Raw genomic sequence first — 14,905 nt, 5'->3', positions numbered from 1 at the left:
TGTATTTCTCCCTTGTCAAAATAATCAAGGTACCAAAGGTGTGAGGAGGTTCTGCACTGAGGTCTACTTGGCATCTTCAGTACACTTAGAGAAGAAAGTCTTGATTTACTTAAAGCCTCTCACCTACAACTTTGTGAATCCGAGTTTACCTTCAGATGGGCTCCTAACAGAAATTGGCTGCCTCCCACGACAAAGTGCTGTCTGATCCTGCTCACAGTGTCTAATCATTTCTTTTTCCTATTTCCTCAGTTTTTCATTCCCCGAGCAAGGAATCAGCAGCAGTCAGCTAAAACACTCCATACGGACCACAGGGAATCAAATGGCCAGGTATTAAGGCAAGCTGCATCTCGGAGAGTACAGTAAAAAGGGTTCGAAAATGAACAGGAAACTCATTTTTATATGAAAGTCACAGAACAGTTAAAAAGGGAAGATAAACACCTCTAATCATATACAAACTTCTAGTTCAGAGATTAGCAAACTGTGGTCCAGAGTCCACATTTTGTTTGGCCTGTGAACTAAGAGGTTTTTTTTTTTTTTCACTTTTAAAGTATTGTTAAAAACAATAGAGAGAAAAAGAAAAAAGAGAAGAAAAAAACAAAGACAAAAACAAAGAAAACTATATGGCAAAAGATTATGTCTGCTCTGCAAAGCCTGGTCGTGTGCATATGGTGACCTCTGCCAGACTTTGCTGCAGTTCATCGGTTAGTGGCCCGTGATTATTTCTATTCAGATTTAGGGAGCATATATTTGCACGCAAACACACATGTACATCATGGTGGGGATTCCTACTGCAGTCATACATAGATTCATGGAGTCTCACTTATAATCACAGCTTACTGATCAACGCACAGGCTGTATATAGACACTCAATATACTAAGGTCAGATTCTAGCCAGCCTGCTGCCAGCTACGTGGTTATTTCTCCCAGCGATGGAAATGAAGTCCCTAGCAAAGCTAAAGCATCCACCTTCCAGGAACTAACCAACCCCGACTAAATATATAATTGCGCCTCTGATATTGTTTTGCTTAATGGTTTTCCTCTTTTTTTCTTCCAAACTGTCCACACCCTCTCCTCCAATGAAAGAAGCAACAGCTTCTGAGCCTTAAAGGTGAGACTTCTGTATCTCCTCTACTTGTTTAGGGCAAGAAATGAGGCGCTGCCTCTTTAATTGGCAGACGCATGCAGGAGGCGCCTACTCTTAGCGTTAGGCTATTTCACTTGCACCCTGGCTGTTGTGCGCTCTGCCTGAGATCCTTTAGCACTGAAATAGTATCATCCAGCACGCACTCCTCAGGCTGATAGTTTGCCCTGTCCGTTGAGGGGGGAAAAAGTGTAATTATTATAGACTTTGTAGTTCATTTCATTCCTCACAAGGTTCAGTGTGTCTGCAGGATGCCCTCAGCCTGGAGCAAAATACTGTCCCCGGGTGGGGAGAGAAGGATCACCCTGCCATACCTCCTGGGGGTGTGTAAGTCCAAATACAGCTGGCTTTTGGACTGGTCCAGGGGGAAAAGGCTGCTGGCCAGGCTGTGGCTGGGCGCGATCAGGCGCTCCAGGTCGCCCTCGGGCTGGAAGCGGTTGAGCGCGCTGAGGCCGAAGGTGATGGTCAGGACTGCGGGCACGGCGAGGAAAAAGACCGGGTGCCGGCTCACGCACAAGCCCAGCCTGCGGCAGAACGACTGGAGCCCTCCGCGAAGCACCTGCCGCAGCATCCTCCACCAGGTCTAGCACAGTGACAGGTGCAGCACGCGACCCCCCCCCCTCGTCACGGTCACCTAGCCTCACGATCGCCCCCCAACCCCCGAAGTCCTATCGCCGCCGACCCCTCCGCTCTTGCCGTCCCTTCATCTCACGCAATCGCTTTGCCAGGTGTTTTCCCGGCGCACTCTCTTTCCACTGTTCACACACAGCAGCAGGTGCTACAAGACAACAAATTCTTAGGCGTTCGGCTCCCTGCCCGCCCAGCACCCTCCTCACTCCCCTGACCCCGGATTCCGCCGCGCCCCCTGCCGGAGCCCGCGGTCCTTTAAGTCTCCATCTCCGTCCGGGCCACCTGCCCATCCCTCCCGGCCCCCCAGCCTCCTCGGGGGAGGGGGCCGGTGCGGAGCCTTTCCACCTGTGTGGATTTCCTCTCCTCCCGGACGGACTGCGGTTCCTAACCAGAACTCTATAAAAAGGAGCCTCTGTAAAAACGTCCCATCAGTGGGATCAGAGCAGAGGCAGGTAGGTGGTGAAAAGGGAGAAACACTCTCTTTAAAGAATAGACATTTGTTTTGTTTTGTTTTTAAGAACTTTTTTGTCCCCACTTCCTCCCTTGGCAGGGAAATGGAGGAGCAAATGAGATGAAAATGATGGCTCGGTGAGTTAGGGGCTCCTTAGAGCCGGAGAAGCTGGTGGAAGGTGGACTTGAGAAGGCAACTTTGAGCACGTTCCAATATCCTCTACTCACTAACTTTGTTTTGATTTGATGACAAGAAGCGGAGAGGGCTACGCTGCATTTCTAACAAATCAGTGTGCAGGGGTTCTCTGCAATACCCATCTCAAAACCCGCAAAGGCTGATGGCACAGAAGCGGGACCTCTGCGGGGGTGCCCCAGGCTCTTCCAGAGGAAGGGGGCCCCCGGCAGCAGCCTTGGCAGTTGGTGTCAGCGGGTCCCCCCTCACTGAGAGTACAGATGCACGCGCTGTATGTACTCAATTCTCTGTGCTTTTCAGGACAAAAAAAAAAAAAGAATTAAAGCCGAACCATCATCCCTGCGGCGCACGCCGCCGCCTCAGTCGGCTCTCCCCAGTGCCTCCCCCAGCTCCGCCCCCGAAATCTGTTTGACTCCCTGGAGGTAAGCAGTTGAGAGACTGAGCTAGTTTCCTGCTCTGAGCTGAAATCCCGCAGCAAGCTGGTTATATTCTGGTTACATCCATTGAGACGACAGGGAGAAGGGGAGTGGCAAAGAGGCTCACAATTGCATTTGACTGAGGGGAGAAACAGGAAATGCATTTCTTTTGTGTGAAAAGAAAAAAGAGAACTTTTAGAGGGTTCAATCACTTCAACCTCGGCAGAACTACCTCTAAAGCGTTGGAAGAGTGTGCTCTGGGCGACTGCGCATTCAGAAAGCTCTGAACAATTTTAACTGTCTTGAGGTGCACAGTGGTTCACATAAATATTTTGTTCATATATTTGAAAATTTGATAATAAAAGTCAAAAACAAGTAATCTATGTCTTCCTACATATATACAAGAAAATATATATAGATAAATAGATTCAAAAGATATATAGATATAAATGAATATATTGCACATATATACATATACAAGCCTATACACAATATTTGCACACACACCATAAAGAATTACATGAAGTCCTAGGAAACTCACATGTTTCTGCTTAGACAAAATAGGTAGATAAACTGAGAGCAAAGTCTAAGATGAGAAGTGAACTGAACACTTGAATTAGCTGTTTTTGGAGTTTCATAGTAATATCTTCACTTATTCCCAAGGTATAATCAATTATCTGACAGTAGCACATTATTCAATTTAAATATTATGTCAAGTTCTTGAAAAGCATCACATATAAAACTTCTCAAATATGGCTTAAGATTCTGTCTGGATAATTTATTTTAGTTTACTTCAATGCCCACCCATCTAAGCCAAAAACTGTTTTATTCTAAAAAGTTTTACAATATCCATGATCAGATTTTGAAAAGGCAAAAAAAATAGAGTATAAATGTAGATTTATAGTTCACCATGAGTTTTACTGTTCTCAACCTTTTTCAAAAAGGGAAGAAAAATCTAGGTGTCCTTCCTCTTGCCTCAGGAAACAACCAGTCTGTAAATTTTTTCTATATGTGCCCTATATAAATGCAGTACTATAACATTTATTATCTTTAAATTTATCTCCTTTAATAAAAATCTGGATTTTCAAAGATGAAGTGCAATTTTTTCAAACTTTTCTATGGTTCTCATTAGTTCTTACTACTATCGAGTCCAAGTTTGTTCTGCTCACCACACGACAGGCCAATAAATCGGGAGATGAGGTGTTGGGGCAAGGAATAATGACTTTATTTCGAAAGCCAGCAGACTGAGAAGATGGAGGATTAATGTCCTGGAGAACCATCTTCCCCAAGTCAGAGTTCAGGTTCCTTTTATACTGAAAAGGGGAGGAGGTGTGGTTGGTTGTTGCAAAGGTCTTGGTATCGGAACACTTTGTCTTTGCAGCTGGCCACGTAGGTCAGGTCATGATGTTCCTGCAAACCTCCAACAAGACAAATGTTATCCTGTGTTCCACAACTTTTCATCTCTATAGGAATAAAAAAAAGTGTTATACTCTTAAAGGTCAGAGCCTGGAGAATGGGCTGCTCGGTCTATTTCAGGCTCTGGGCAACACTCTTACAGAAGGTGCAGAACCAGCATGACTCAGCACTAGAAAGAGAGCACAGCGTGAGAGCTAAAGGGACAGGTCTAACACGGACTCAGATTTGTTCTCCCCTAGCACATTACCATTATTACCTCTAGTTCACCTACCCTAAACCCCCAAGTGGAATAAGATGCCCCTCCCTCACTCACATTCCCACCATGCCTCGTGCCTGCCTCACCATCTTATCCTGATCTGTGTTCATGTCAGCCTTCTAAACTGGAATGGTAGAGTCCTGGGCAGTGTTCGTATGGTCTAAAATTGTCATTGGCTCAATACCTAGCAGAATCTCTGTGAAGCACAATAAATTCTAAGCCAGATTTGCTCTGGAACAGGAGAATACATGAACTAAGGGCACCTCAGCCATTGGCTTCAATACCAGGGTTGTTCTTCGTGGTTGGTGCAATCTGTCTCTTTTCCTGTTTGCCTTGTGTCCCTTCTTCCCTGGTTTCCAAGTATCTCTGGGGGTCTGACTCTTGTCCGGCCCTCTCTGCCAGGACTCTCCTCCTTGCCTTTTCTGCCACTCGCAGGCAGCCTGACACTTCTCATTCTGCCCTGCACTCCTGAAACAGGTCTTATTAATGGCTTTATGAAAATTTGTCTCTTCTTAGGAATTTAGGTCCACAGATTGCAAGGGCATGTGTGAAAATAAAGACATGGCTGTAAAAAAGGAAACATGTTTCTTCAGAATATTCAACAGATATTTCATTTATTGCTCACACATTTTGTGGGAGGCCCTGGAACAGGAAAAAGTCATCCATATTCTCAGGGAGTTTACAATAATGTTAAAACACTGGGCTTCACGTAATGGCCCGCAGGGAAGGAGTGAAGCAGCCTTAGTATACAGCGACACAGTAAGGTTTACATTTGAGAAAGAAAAGGTTTGCTGCAATTAAAGAATAATCTGGAAGATGTGAAGCTGGAGATAGGACTGCCAGTGTAGAGGCTTACTAAATTCATTTTGGAAAAAAAAAAAAAAGATGATGGCTCAGGGAATTAGAAGAGAGAAACAGAAAGGACTGAAAGGATGTGAAGTTTCACAGTTGGCCCTCCAGTATCCACATCCATAGATTCAACCAACTGAGAACTCAAGATATTTTTCAAAAAATTCCAGACTGTACAAAAAAGACTTGAGTTTGCTGCACACAGGCAACGGTTTACATAGCATTAACGCTGTATTTACAACTACTTACATAGCATTGCCATTGTACTAGGTATTACACGTTATCTAGAGGTGACTGAGTATACAGGAGGACTGCGGACTTCATATGCAAATACTGCACCACTGTATACAAGGGACTTATTTTTCCTCTCTTTCTTGACCCAGAAGGCAGCCCATCCTGTGCATGAATATCTACGAATACCTTTGAAGAGGAAGGTTTTTTTATGTTGCTTTTGTTATTATTTGCTGATTTCCCTGCCCTGCTGCCCTCTATTTAGGTATCCAAAAGCAAAGGACATTTTCTTTGCTTGCCTCCCCCATTCCCCTTCCCCACTCCCAGAAGCTACCCCAAGGATACATCTTTGAGTTAATAAAGGATTTTTCCTTTGCTGTAGGAGACCTATCCAAAAAAAATATTGCTACGATTTATGTCAGTGTTCCGCCTATGTAAAGCAAAAATAAACAATGGTACCTAATTAAACTGAAAAGATTTTGCACAGCAAAGGAAATCATTGACAAAACAAAAAGACTACCTACTGAATGGGAGAAAAATATTTGCAAGTAATATGACCAATAGGGGGTGAAGATCCAAAATATCTAAATAGCTCATATAAATCAACATCAAAAAATAATAATAATAAAAACCAACTGAAAAATAGGCAGAAGACCTGAGAAGGCATTTTTCCAAAGAGGACATGCAGATAGGCCAACAGGCACACGGAAAGATGCTCAACATTGCTAATCATCAGGGAAATGCAAATCAAAAACCACAGTAAGATATCTCCTCACACCTATAAGTTTTGATTCTATATTTTATACCATAAACCTGCTTCTCACTTTAACAGTTCTCTGATAAAATTTTAAAAGACTGATAACAGCATCTAGTTCCACCTAGAACATGGTCATTACTCTCAAACTGTAACCCTCGTGGACTTTGAGCTGATGCCAGAGGTACTCAGCACAGTGTCTCTACTGCAGCTTGGGTGACACTACAGTTTGCCTGCTCTGCTTCTACTTAGATGGTAGGCATGCAGCAAATAATCTCTGCGAGGTTTTCCAAAGTCTTCTCTTGCACATCTAAAACTCAGCCCTTGGCCAAGCATATACGGGGGAGCCACATGCTGATTTTAAGCCCTCACTTGATTCCATCCACTCTTTTACTTTGCCTACAAATTCTAGCTTTTCAGCATCCCTCAATCATTAAAAACTCTCTTACTGTCCATTATAAACGTATGGGAAAATGGAAAGAAATGGTAAAACTAGTATTTGTTTAGAACAGTTATTTAAAGCACTATTGTGCTTTTAAATATTGACAATTTAAGTTTTTATTTTTAAAAACCTCTGAGTAAGTAGCAAGCATCTTCTCTGTGCCTTGGTGAATTATCATTGTCATGGTTCTTCCTGAGTTGGTACAATGGACAGAATGTTTGTGTCTCCCTAAAAACCATGCTGAAACCCCTAATCCCAATAGTATTGAGTTTGGAGGTAGGACCTTCGGGAGGTAATTAGGTCATAAGGGTGGAGCCATTCCCTAGCAACAGTGGGAAATGATGTATTCAAAGAAAGAGGTCATGAAGGGATATTTGATTTGTTCTTGGAGAGATTAATTTTAATTAACACATCAAAGAGGGTGTGGGGAAAGCATTTCAAGCACATGAAACACAAGACATGCACAAAAGGTGTCACGGGTAAGGGAGCAGCTCATTCCAGTACGTGAAAGAAGCCCTTCTAACTGAGCACGGTGTGTATACGTGAGCCTGAGCTGGGAAATTGCAAAACTCCGGAAGTAAAGGAAGCAGGCAGGGGTCAGACAATACTGGACACATCAGGTATGCTATTAAGAAAAAAGACACAAATGAGCTTATCTACAAAACAGAAACAGACTCACAGACATAGAAAACAGACTTCTGGTTACCAGTGGAGACAGGAGATGGGAAGGGATAAACTGGGAGTTTGAGATTTGTAGATACTAACCACCATATATAAAATAGGTAAACAACAAGTTTCTACTGTACAGCACAAGTTTCTACTGTACAGCATAGATTCAATATCTGATAGTAACCTATAATGAAAAAGAATGTGAAAAGGAATATACATATATATGTATGACTGAAACATTATGCTGTACACCAGAAATCAATGCAACATGTAAACTGACTATACTTCAATAAAAAGAAAAGAAAGAACGGAGGCCATATGGGAGTTTTCAGCTGATAAATGATGGATTTGCATTTTAAAAGAAAAACAGTATTTATGTTCTTGCCTTAACAAATTAGCTCATTTTTTGACTAGACAGTTGTCTATAGACAACTATAAAAGCTGGACAAAATACACAAAATACTTTTTTTTTATAGGCTCTGAATAGCAATCAACCCAAGACTATAATCCTTGATGGAAAGAAATCTCATAAAATGAGCCCAGCATATAACCAAGCTCTCTCTCTGAGGATGTTTTAAAGGCTCTACTCAGGGGAATAAAATCCGGGCAGTTTCACTCTTGCTGCACACAAATGTCAAACATCCACAGTTTAGGATTGTAAAGACAGTTTTGACTTTTGTGGGTGGGTCAGGGCAGTAAACGAAGGAAAACCAGCTCTAACGCACTTGGCTGGTTCCTACGCTGTCCTCATACAAGGAGGTCTTCTGGGAAGCTGAGGGGCAATTTCAGAAGCCGGAAAGTACCGCAGAGATGCTGGAAGTTAGCGTGCCAAAGTGAAGGGAGCTTCACCTTTTACTAGCAACACGAAAGACCACACCGTACAAGGAAGAACCATACTCTAGGAGTCGGGGCAAAACGGAAACACATTCCCCTTTATGAAGCTAAAAATGCAAGTTTTGACCAGATCAAAGCGGCCTTCCAGGAATTTAACTATCTTCCAGAACAAAGCGTATTTTAGAGGAAACACAACCCAGAACCTTTAAAATCTGTAATATCTTGTATAATCTATGGCAAACAGTAAAGGTAACCAAACACTAAGGGAAAAAATAATAATAACTAAGGAAATTTTTGCTCCCAGGCTAAGTGGGATAATAGGAACCAGATAGCTTCAATAATCTGAAGTACTAAGAGATTAATACGACAGAAACGTGGAAATTCTTCACATTTCAAATAGAAAAACATTCCTCAGAGAAATTAAAGAGGACTTAAATAAATGGTGTAATACATCATGTTCATGGATCATAATATGCAATATTGGTAAAATGTTAATTCTCCCCAAATCAATCTATAGGTTGACTATAATCTCAGCAGGCCTTTTTTGAGCAAACTGATGCTAAAATTTGCATGGATATGCAAAGAACACAGAGTAGCAAGAAGAACTCTGACAAAGAGGAACAAAGTAAGAACCTACCTTACCTGACTTCAAGACTTATAATGTTACAATAATCAAGGCAGGGTGGCATGGGAGTAAAGATAGATATACAGATTAAAGGAGTCAAATAAAGAGTAGAAATACACATCGATATGATCAATTAATTTTTGGCAAAGGTACCAAGGCAATAAAGTGGGATAAATTATAATCTTTTTGAAAAACGATGCTGGAAAAAAGAAATGAACTCAACCCTTACTTGGCACTCTACATACTAATTAACTAAAAAGGATCATACAACTAAGTGGAAAACCTAAATCTATGACATTTCTAGAAAAAAATCATTGGTGAAACTTGGTGTAACCACTGGCTTGCAAAGATTCTTAAATACAAACTAAAAGAAAGTAAATCAATAAATTGGACTTCATCAAAACTAAAATTTTGCTCTTTAAAAGACGTTGTTAATATATTGATAACTATATAATTATATTTCATACAATATAATGAAAAGGTAGGTCACAGACTGGTAGCAAGTATTTGTAAAACATCTGCCTGACAAAGGAAATCTATCTAGAATATATTAAAAAAAAACCTCTTATGATTCAATATTAAGAAGCATAGAACTGATGTTTCAAAAATAGGCACATTTCAGTGGGTACTTTGTTAAAGAAGATTTATGGATGGAAAACAATCACATGAAAAGAGTTCAATATCATTCATAGTTAGAGAAATACAAATTAAAACCACAATGTGATCCCAAAACACTCTTAGAACAATATTTAAGACTAAAAAGATTGAGCCTACGTGTTGCTAAGGATGGTATCAAATGAAACTTTCATACTGTGTGGTTTTGAACAACTAGTTTGGAAAACACTTTTCAGTTAAAAAGTGAAATATGAAGCTACCAGAGGACGCTTGCATTCTACTCTTAGATATTGTCTGCCCAAATAAACATATATCCAAACACAATACTCATGGCATCTCTACTTATAATAGCCCCAAACTGGAAACTATTCAAATATCCATCAACAGGGAAACAGGTAAACAATCAATGGTGTATCCATACAATGTCCATCAATAGGCAAACAGATAAACAATCAGTAGCAGAGCCATACAATGGAATGTGATCCATCAATACAAAGGAATAAACCATCGTTACACATAACATAGATACTCTCAAAATAATTATACTAAGTAAGCAAAGCCAGAAAGGAAAAAAGAATACACTGCATGGTTCCATTTATATAAGATTCTGGAAAACCCAAACAAATTTATAGGGAAAGAAAGCAGCTCAGTTGCCTGGAGCAAGGGGACTAGATAAAAGGGAATAAGACAAGGTCTACAGGGGAAAGAAAGAAATTTTGTGTGGTGTGTCCATGACCACGATTGTTTTGATTGTTTCAGGCATTATACAGATGTCAACATGTATCAACTTGTAAAATTTATTATATGTCACTCGTATTAAACCTGTCTATGAATAAGGAAAGAGAAAAAGCATTTCCTGTTCGCACTTTTTGGTTTCGTTGTGAAGAATGTACTGAAGGGGAAAGACTATAAGAAAGGAGAGCGTTAGCCAGCCTCTGAATTTTTCTAGGGAATGTGGAGGACGTTATTGATCACAAAGGCATATAAAAAATTGAGAGATATTTGGAGGTAAAAATGTGTGGCTATCAATGCTCGATTGAATATGGATGGGGTGAGGAAGAAGGAGGGAGAGCAACGGGATTAAAGCAGGACTCAGGCTCTTGTCTTGTTCAACTGGACGGTCTGCTGTGGGGAAACCTGTACCAGGACCGGGTTGGTAGGAGGAAACTATTCAATTCAATTTAGGGAATGTCAAGATTGTGGTTCATTTAAAGCTTAGCAGTTGGACAAGTTGAGTAGGAGTTTGGATGTGAGTGTGGTTGGAGATTTTAAAAATGGGGTTTCATTAGACATATGATGGTAAACAAAGCTTTAAAAATATTAAGGAGGGAGAGACAAATGGAGAAAGTTAGGGAGAGAAGAGACCAAGAAGGAGATTTGGTAATTCCTTATCTATGAAGATGAACCTACAAACAGACTAAGAGGGGGTCTCTAGAATATTACGGTGATCATATATCACATTTGCGCTGAGTATACATCACATTTGCGCCGAGTGAATGAATGAATAATGACTTTTCTCGGATTCTTTCTTTGTAGACTATCACCCCTTCCTAAGAGGTGCAGAGACCCAATGGCCTTATCTTTCTTCAAAAGTAGATGAATTAGTGACTTTTACTTAATAATTTTAAAGTCTCCATGCACCCAAACAGTTACCATTAATAAAAATTTCAAATTAGATTTTCAGTCCTTTAGACAGGAACTTTGGGACCATCTGTTACGTTAAATACATATATATATAAAACCCCTGGGGCAGGTACCTTTTAAGGTAACATTTTAGTTGAATGAATAAAAACTGTATCAACTGGAGGAGAGAAAGGTCTTGAGAAGGACAAAAAAGAAGCAACCACACAAAAAAGTAACAAGGGGAATGAAAGCCGGGTAATTCACATTGCCTGATGCCTAATTGTGCACCTAATAATCTCATTCTTCAAAGATTCTGTAAAAAGGGCCATATAAATGTAAATACCTAATGATGAATGACTCACAATGAATAGGAACTTTAAATGTCACCAGTATCAATCCTACAATTTGTTTACAAGAAGCAAAAGCTTACATAGTTGAATTATCAGGGGGAGCATTTCTCACAATCACGCTTATAATTGAGAAGGCTGAAAATCCAGAATATAAGCTAATATTTATTGAGGCTTCACAAATATTCCAAGGGCTCAGACAATCTTCCAAATGCCCAAATGCGTTCCTTGTATTGATTTACTTAGTATTCACAAGAACTCTTAACTTTTTTTTTTTTTTTTTTGGATTAAGAGAATAGGATACACAGAAAAGCTGAACAAACAAGCCCAATGCTGCACTTGCAGGTGGTGAAGGAGCCTGGAGCCCAGGCAGCCTGGCTGCAGCACTTAGCTGCTCTCCCCTGCAGTTCCTTATTACACAAAACCCACCCCCTACCACCAAACCAGCCCTCTGCAGCAGGATAACATAGGTGTGTCCTCCTTTACGGCTCTTCAGATATCTGAATCTGCCTCTGCTATCCTCTTGACTTTTTTTTTTTTTTTGTCCAGATTGGACATCATGATATTTATTCACACATCCTGGATTCCAGATCATCATTCTGATTATGCATCTGAGATGTTAATTGTTCTATTAAAATAATACGCCTTGAATTTAAATCAATGCTCCACATTTGGCTACCCTTTGGAAAACAGTGAAGAGCAAATAGTTTTACTGATCTTGTGATTGCACTTTTATTAAAGAGGTCTAGAAATCATGTGTGTGTTTTGCTCAATTCAGTCTCAACGTTTGCACCAGTAGAATTTGAGGTCAGTGAAATCTCCTGGTTACATCAATGTGGAAACTAAAGGCAGACCACCTGGGCAACTGATTTCATTTTAATCTAAATGCAAGGCTTAATTTTTAAACCTAAATTCCATCATGTTAGCATTCACTCAATATTTAAAATACTATTTCTTAAAAGCATACTAGTGTTCCTTCCTAGTTTGTATCAACCATATATGTAAATATAATTCTTTCTACATATTCATTCATGTTGAGGTGGGAAGCCCCATGAAAAAGACCGACAGGACCCCCAGGCAGGGCCACTACTCTCCTGCCAGCACCATCTTGTTCCCTGGCCCAGTGGCTTTATCTCACTTTTTGCCTCTAAAATGACTTACTTCTAGTGGAACTTATCCTTAAAATTCTATTGGTTCCCTGAGCTAACTCCTGATTGGTCCATTTCTATCACTCCTGATTGGTTCATTTCTACATAGCTCAGTTCCTAATTAGTCAACTTTTGTTATACCTTATTTGCACATGATGTTACAAAGTGTAAACTGGCAGCCTATAAAAGCCTGTGTAAACCTACAGACAGGGTCCAGAGCTAGGAGTGTTAACTCCTCTGGGCCCGCTGTCATAATAAACTTGAGTTCTCCAACTCTCTGAGTGCTGCTTGGTCTCTTGCCTGGATCCAGGTTGCTGTCACAACTAAGCTGGTAACACTGAGCTGTCACATGCTTTTCTGCAACATTTCAACTTACAATATTGTTAGAGAATACAGGTAAAGTCAAACAAATGGCATTTTAGTAGACCCAGCACAATAGTCAATTTTTTTTTAATATCTTCATTGTAGTGTGCATTTAAATATGAGGCTTCATTTTACATCAAACAGTAAAGGCTTAATGTAAACTTTTGTGGATAAAGGAGCTCTGTGTCTTCAGTTTGTAAGAAAAGCAGAATTGACTTAAAACATCTGAAATCTTACAATAATCATATGGATGCGCTATTAACAAAACACTGTCTCTTATGGAAATTTTCTTGGTGGCATTTTGAAATACATTAGTTTGTATTATCGTCTAACTTCTGAATACATTGATGTTTTGGTTTTCCACTTTATAAAGTGAAAGTCAAAAATATTGCATTAAACAAACTCCTTGGCTCCAGGGCATTTTGTTGCAATTGCATTAAAGCTATTCTTATGAAGATTACATTTATGGTTTCAAATCAATCAAGAGAGTCAAGAGAATAAATGCTTCTAGGTTTCTCTTGGATGCTGGTTTCCATCACTGAATCTCACCTTGTTCGTCCTCTCTCACCTCTTACACTTCCACATTTATAACCGGCCGATTGGTTATATAATTGTCCTAAGACTTTTTTTTAAAAACATTGTCCTGATGTCTTCTCTAGTTTAAATAAATGTTCTTGGTTCTGCACAGCCTTTTCCCATCAGTATGCAACCTCACTGACCAACCATGACAGAGAAAAAATTAAAACACATGAAAGGTGGGCAGAATTAAATGAGAGGTGGATTTTCCTGCACTAGTGGAGGATGGATTAAGTAACTGACTAGGTATCTAAAGTTTTATTTATTTACTTTTAAGTTCCTTCCAGGAAATCATCTAGCATTAAGACAAGCAACTGATTTTATCCAAAGACACATCTAAAAGATACACACATTGAGGTCAGCTGACTGTCTTTCACAAAGTATGTACTGAATTTATCCTTAGCTTATGAAAAATAAAATCCTTAGCTTATGAAAAATAAAATAGTTTGGGGGAAAGGTTAAATGCTACAGGTCATATTTAATACTCCAGCGTTAACCTATGATCAATCTTGAGTTTTGTGTATTAATAGAGGCACGAGGAAACCCAAGATGAGAAATGAAAAATTTCATTAAGTCAGTAACTTAGGGGTCTTGAGATTTACTTTTCTTTTCCTTTTGTGTTTTATTGGGTGTCTGAGTTTCTAGTGTGTAGATGAAGCTAAGATAGAGTATGACTTTTATTGTAACACATTTCTTTTTCTTTTGTCTTTTTGTTTAAGGTTATTATGGATGAGGGTATGAAGTTTGACAGGGAGGTTAAAGCTAGCAGGTTTTGACAGGATCAGTCTGATAAAGAGAAGGAGAAAATAAGACCAGAAATACGTTTGTAAAGCTTAGAAAAGGAAATTACTTTTAGGTCTATGTGCACGAGTATTTCTCTGAAATAATGCTCAGATGTCTAGAAGACAAAATGTAGATTCTCCCTTAGAGGAATGTACGTATATGTATGACTGGTGCACAGCACAGGATTATATAAGGCGCTTTCAACCCCTATCCAGTAGATCATTTGCATTCTAACCGTTTCCAAACTAATAATTTAAACTGTCCCCTATACTATCTTGAAATGAAATTCATTGAACGTCTAACCTGACTACACACATACAGTTTCAAAATTAATAAAAGCCTAACATGTATAAAAGAGAAATTAAAAGCATTCTGCTAAATAAAATGAGCAGCAAAGGACAATCGTACGAGCAAAAAGAGTCCAGAAAATTAACAAAATATGTTTAAGTGTGAGAATCCTTCAGGAACCACAAGATGAAAGGGTCAGTATATGTCTTCATCTAGCACGTGAATGAACTTTAATTTTTTTGTAAACCGGTGAAAC

The 14,905-nt window shown here is 39.8% G+C and overlaps 1 long non-coding RNA gene and 1 pseudogene across 2 annotated transcripts in view; both read right to left on the bottom strand.

Annotated features, from left to right (window-relative positions):
• Positions 1 to 14,905, bottom strand: part of LOC116284705 (uncharacterized) — a 299,362-nt gene that overhangs the window by 66,215 nt on the left and 218,242 nt on the right. The window lies entirely within an intron of this gene.
• On the bottom strand, positions 1,137 to 1,712 carry LOC140687877 (patched domain-containing protein 4-like; annotated as a pseudogene).

This window comes from Vicugna pacos, chromosome 20 (assembly GCF_048564905.1).
Source record: "Vicugna pacos chromosome 20, VicPac4, whole genome shotgun sequence".
NCBI lineage: Eukaryota > Metazoa > Chordata > Mammalia > Artiodactyla > Camelidae > Vicugna > Vicugna pacos.
Note: the sequence above shows the minus strand (reverse complement) of the source record. Positions and strands in the feature narration are given on the sequence as shown.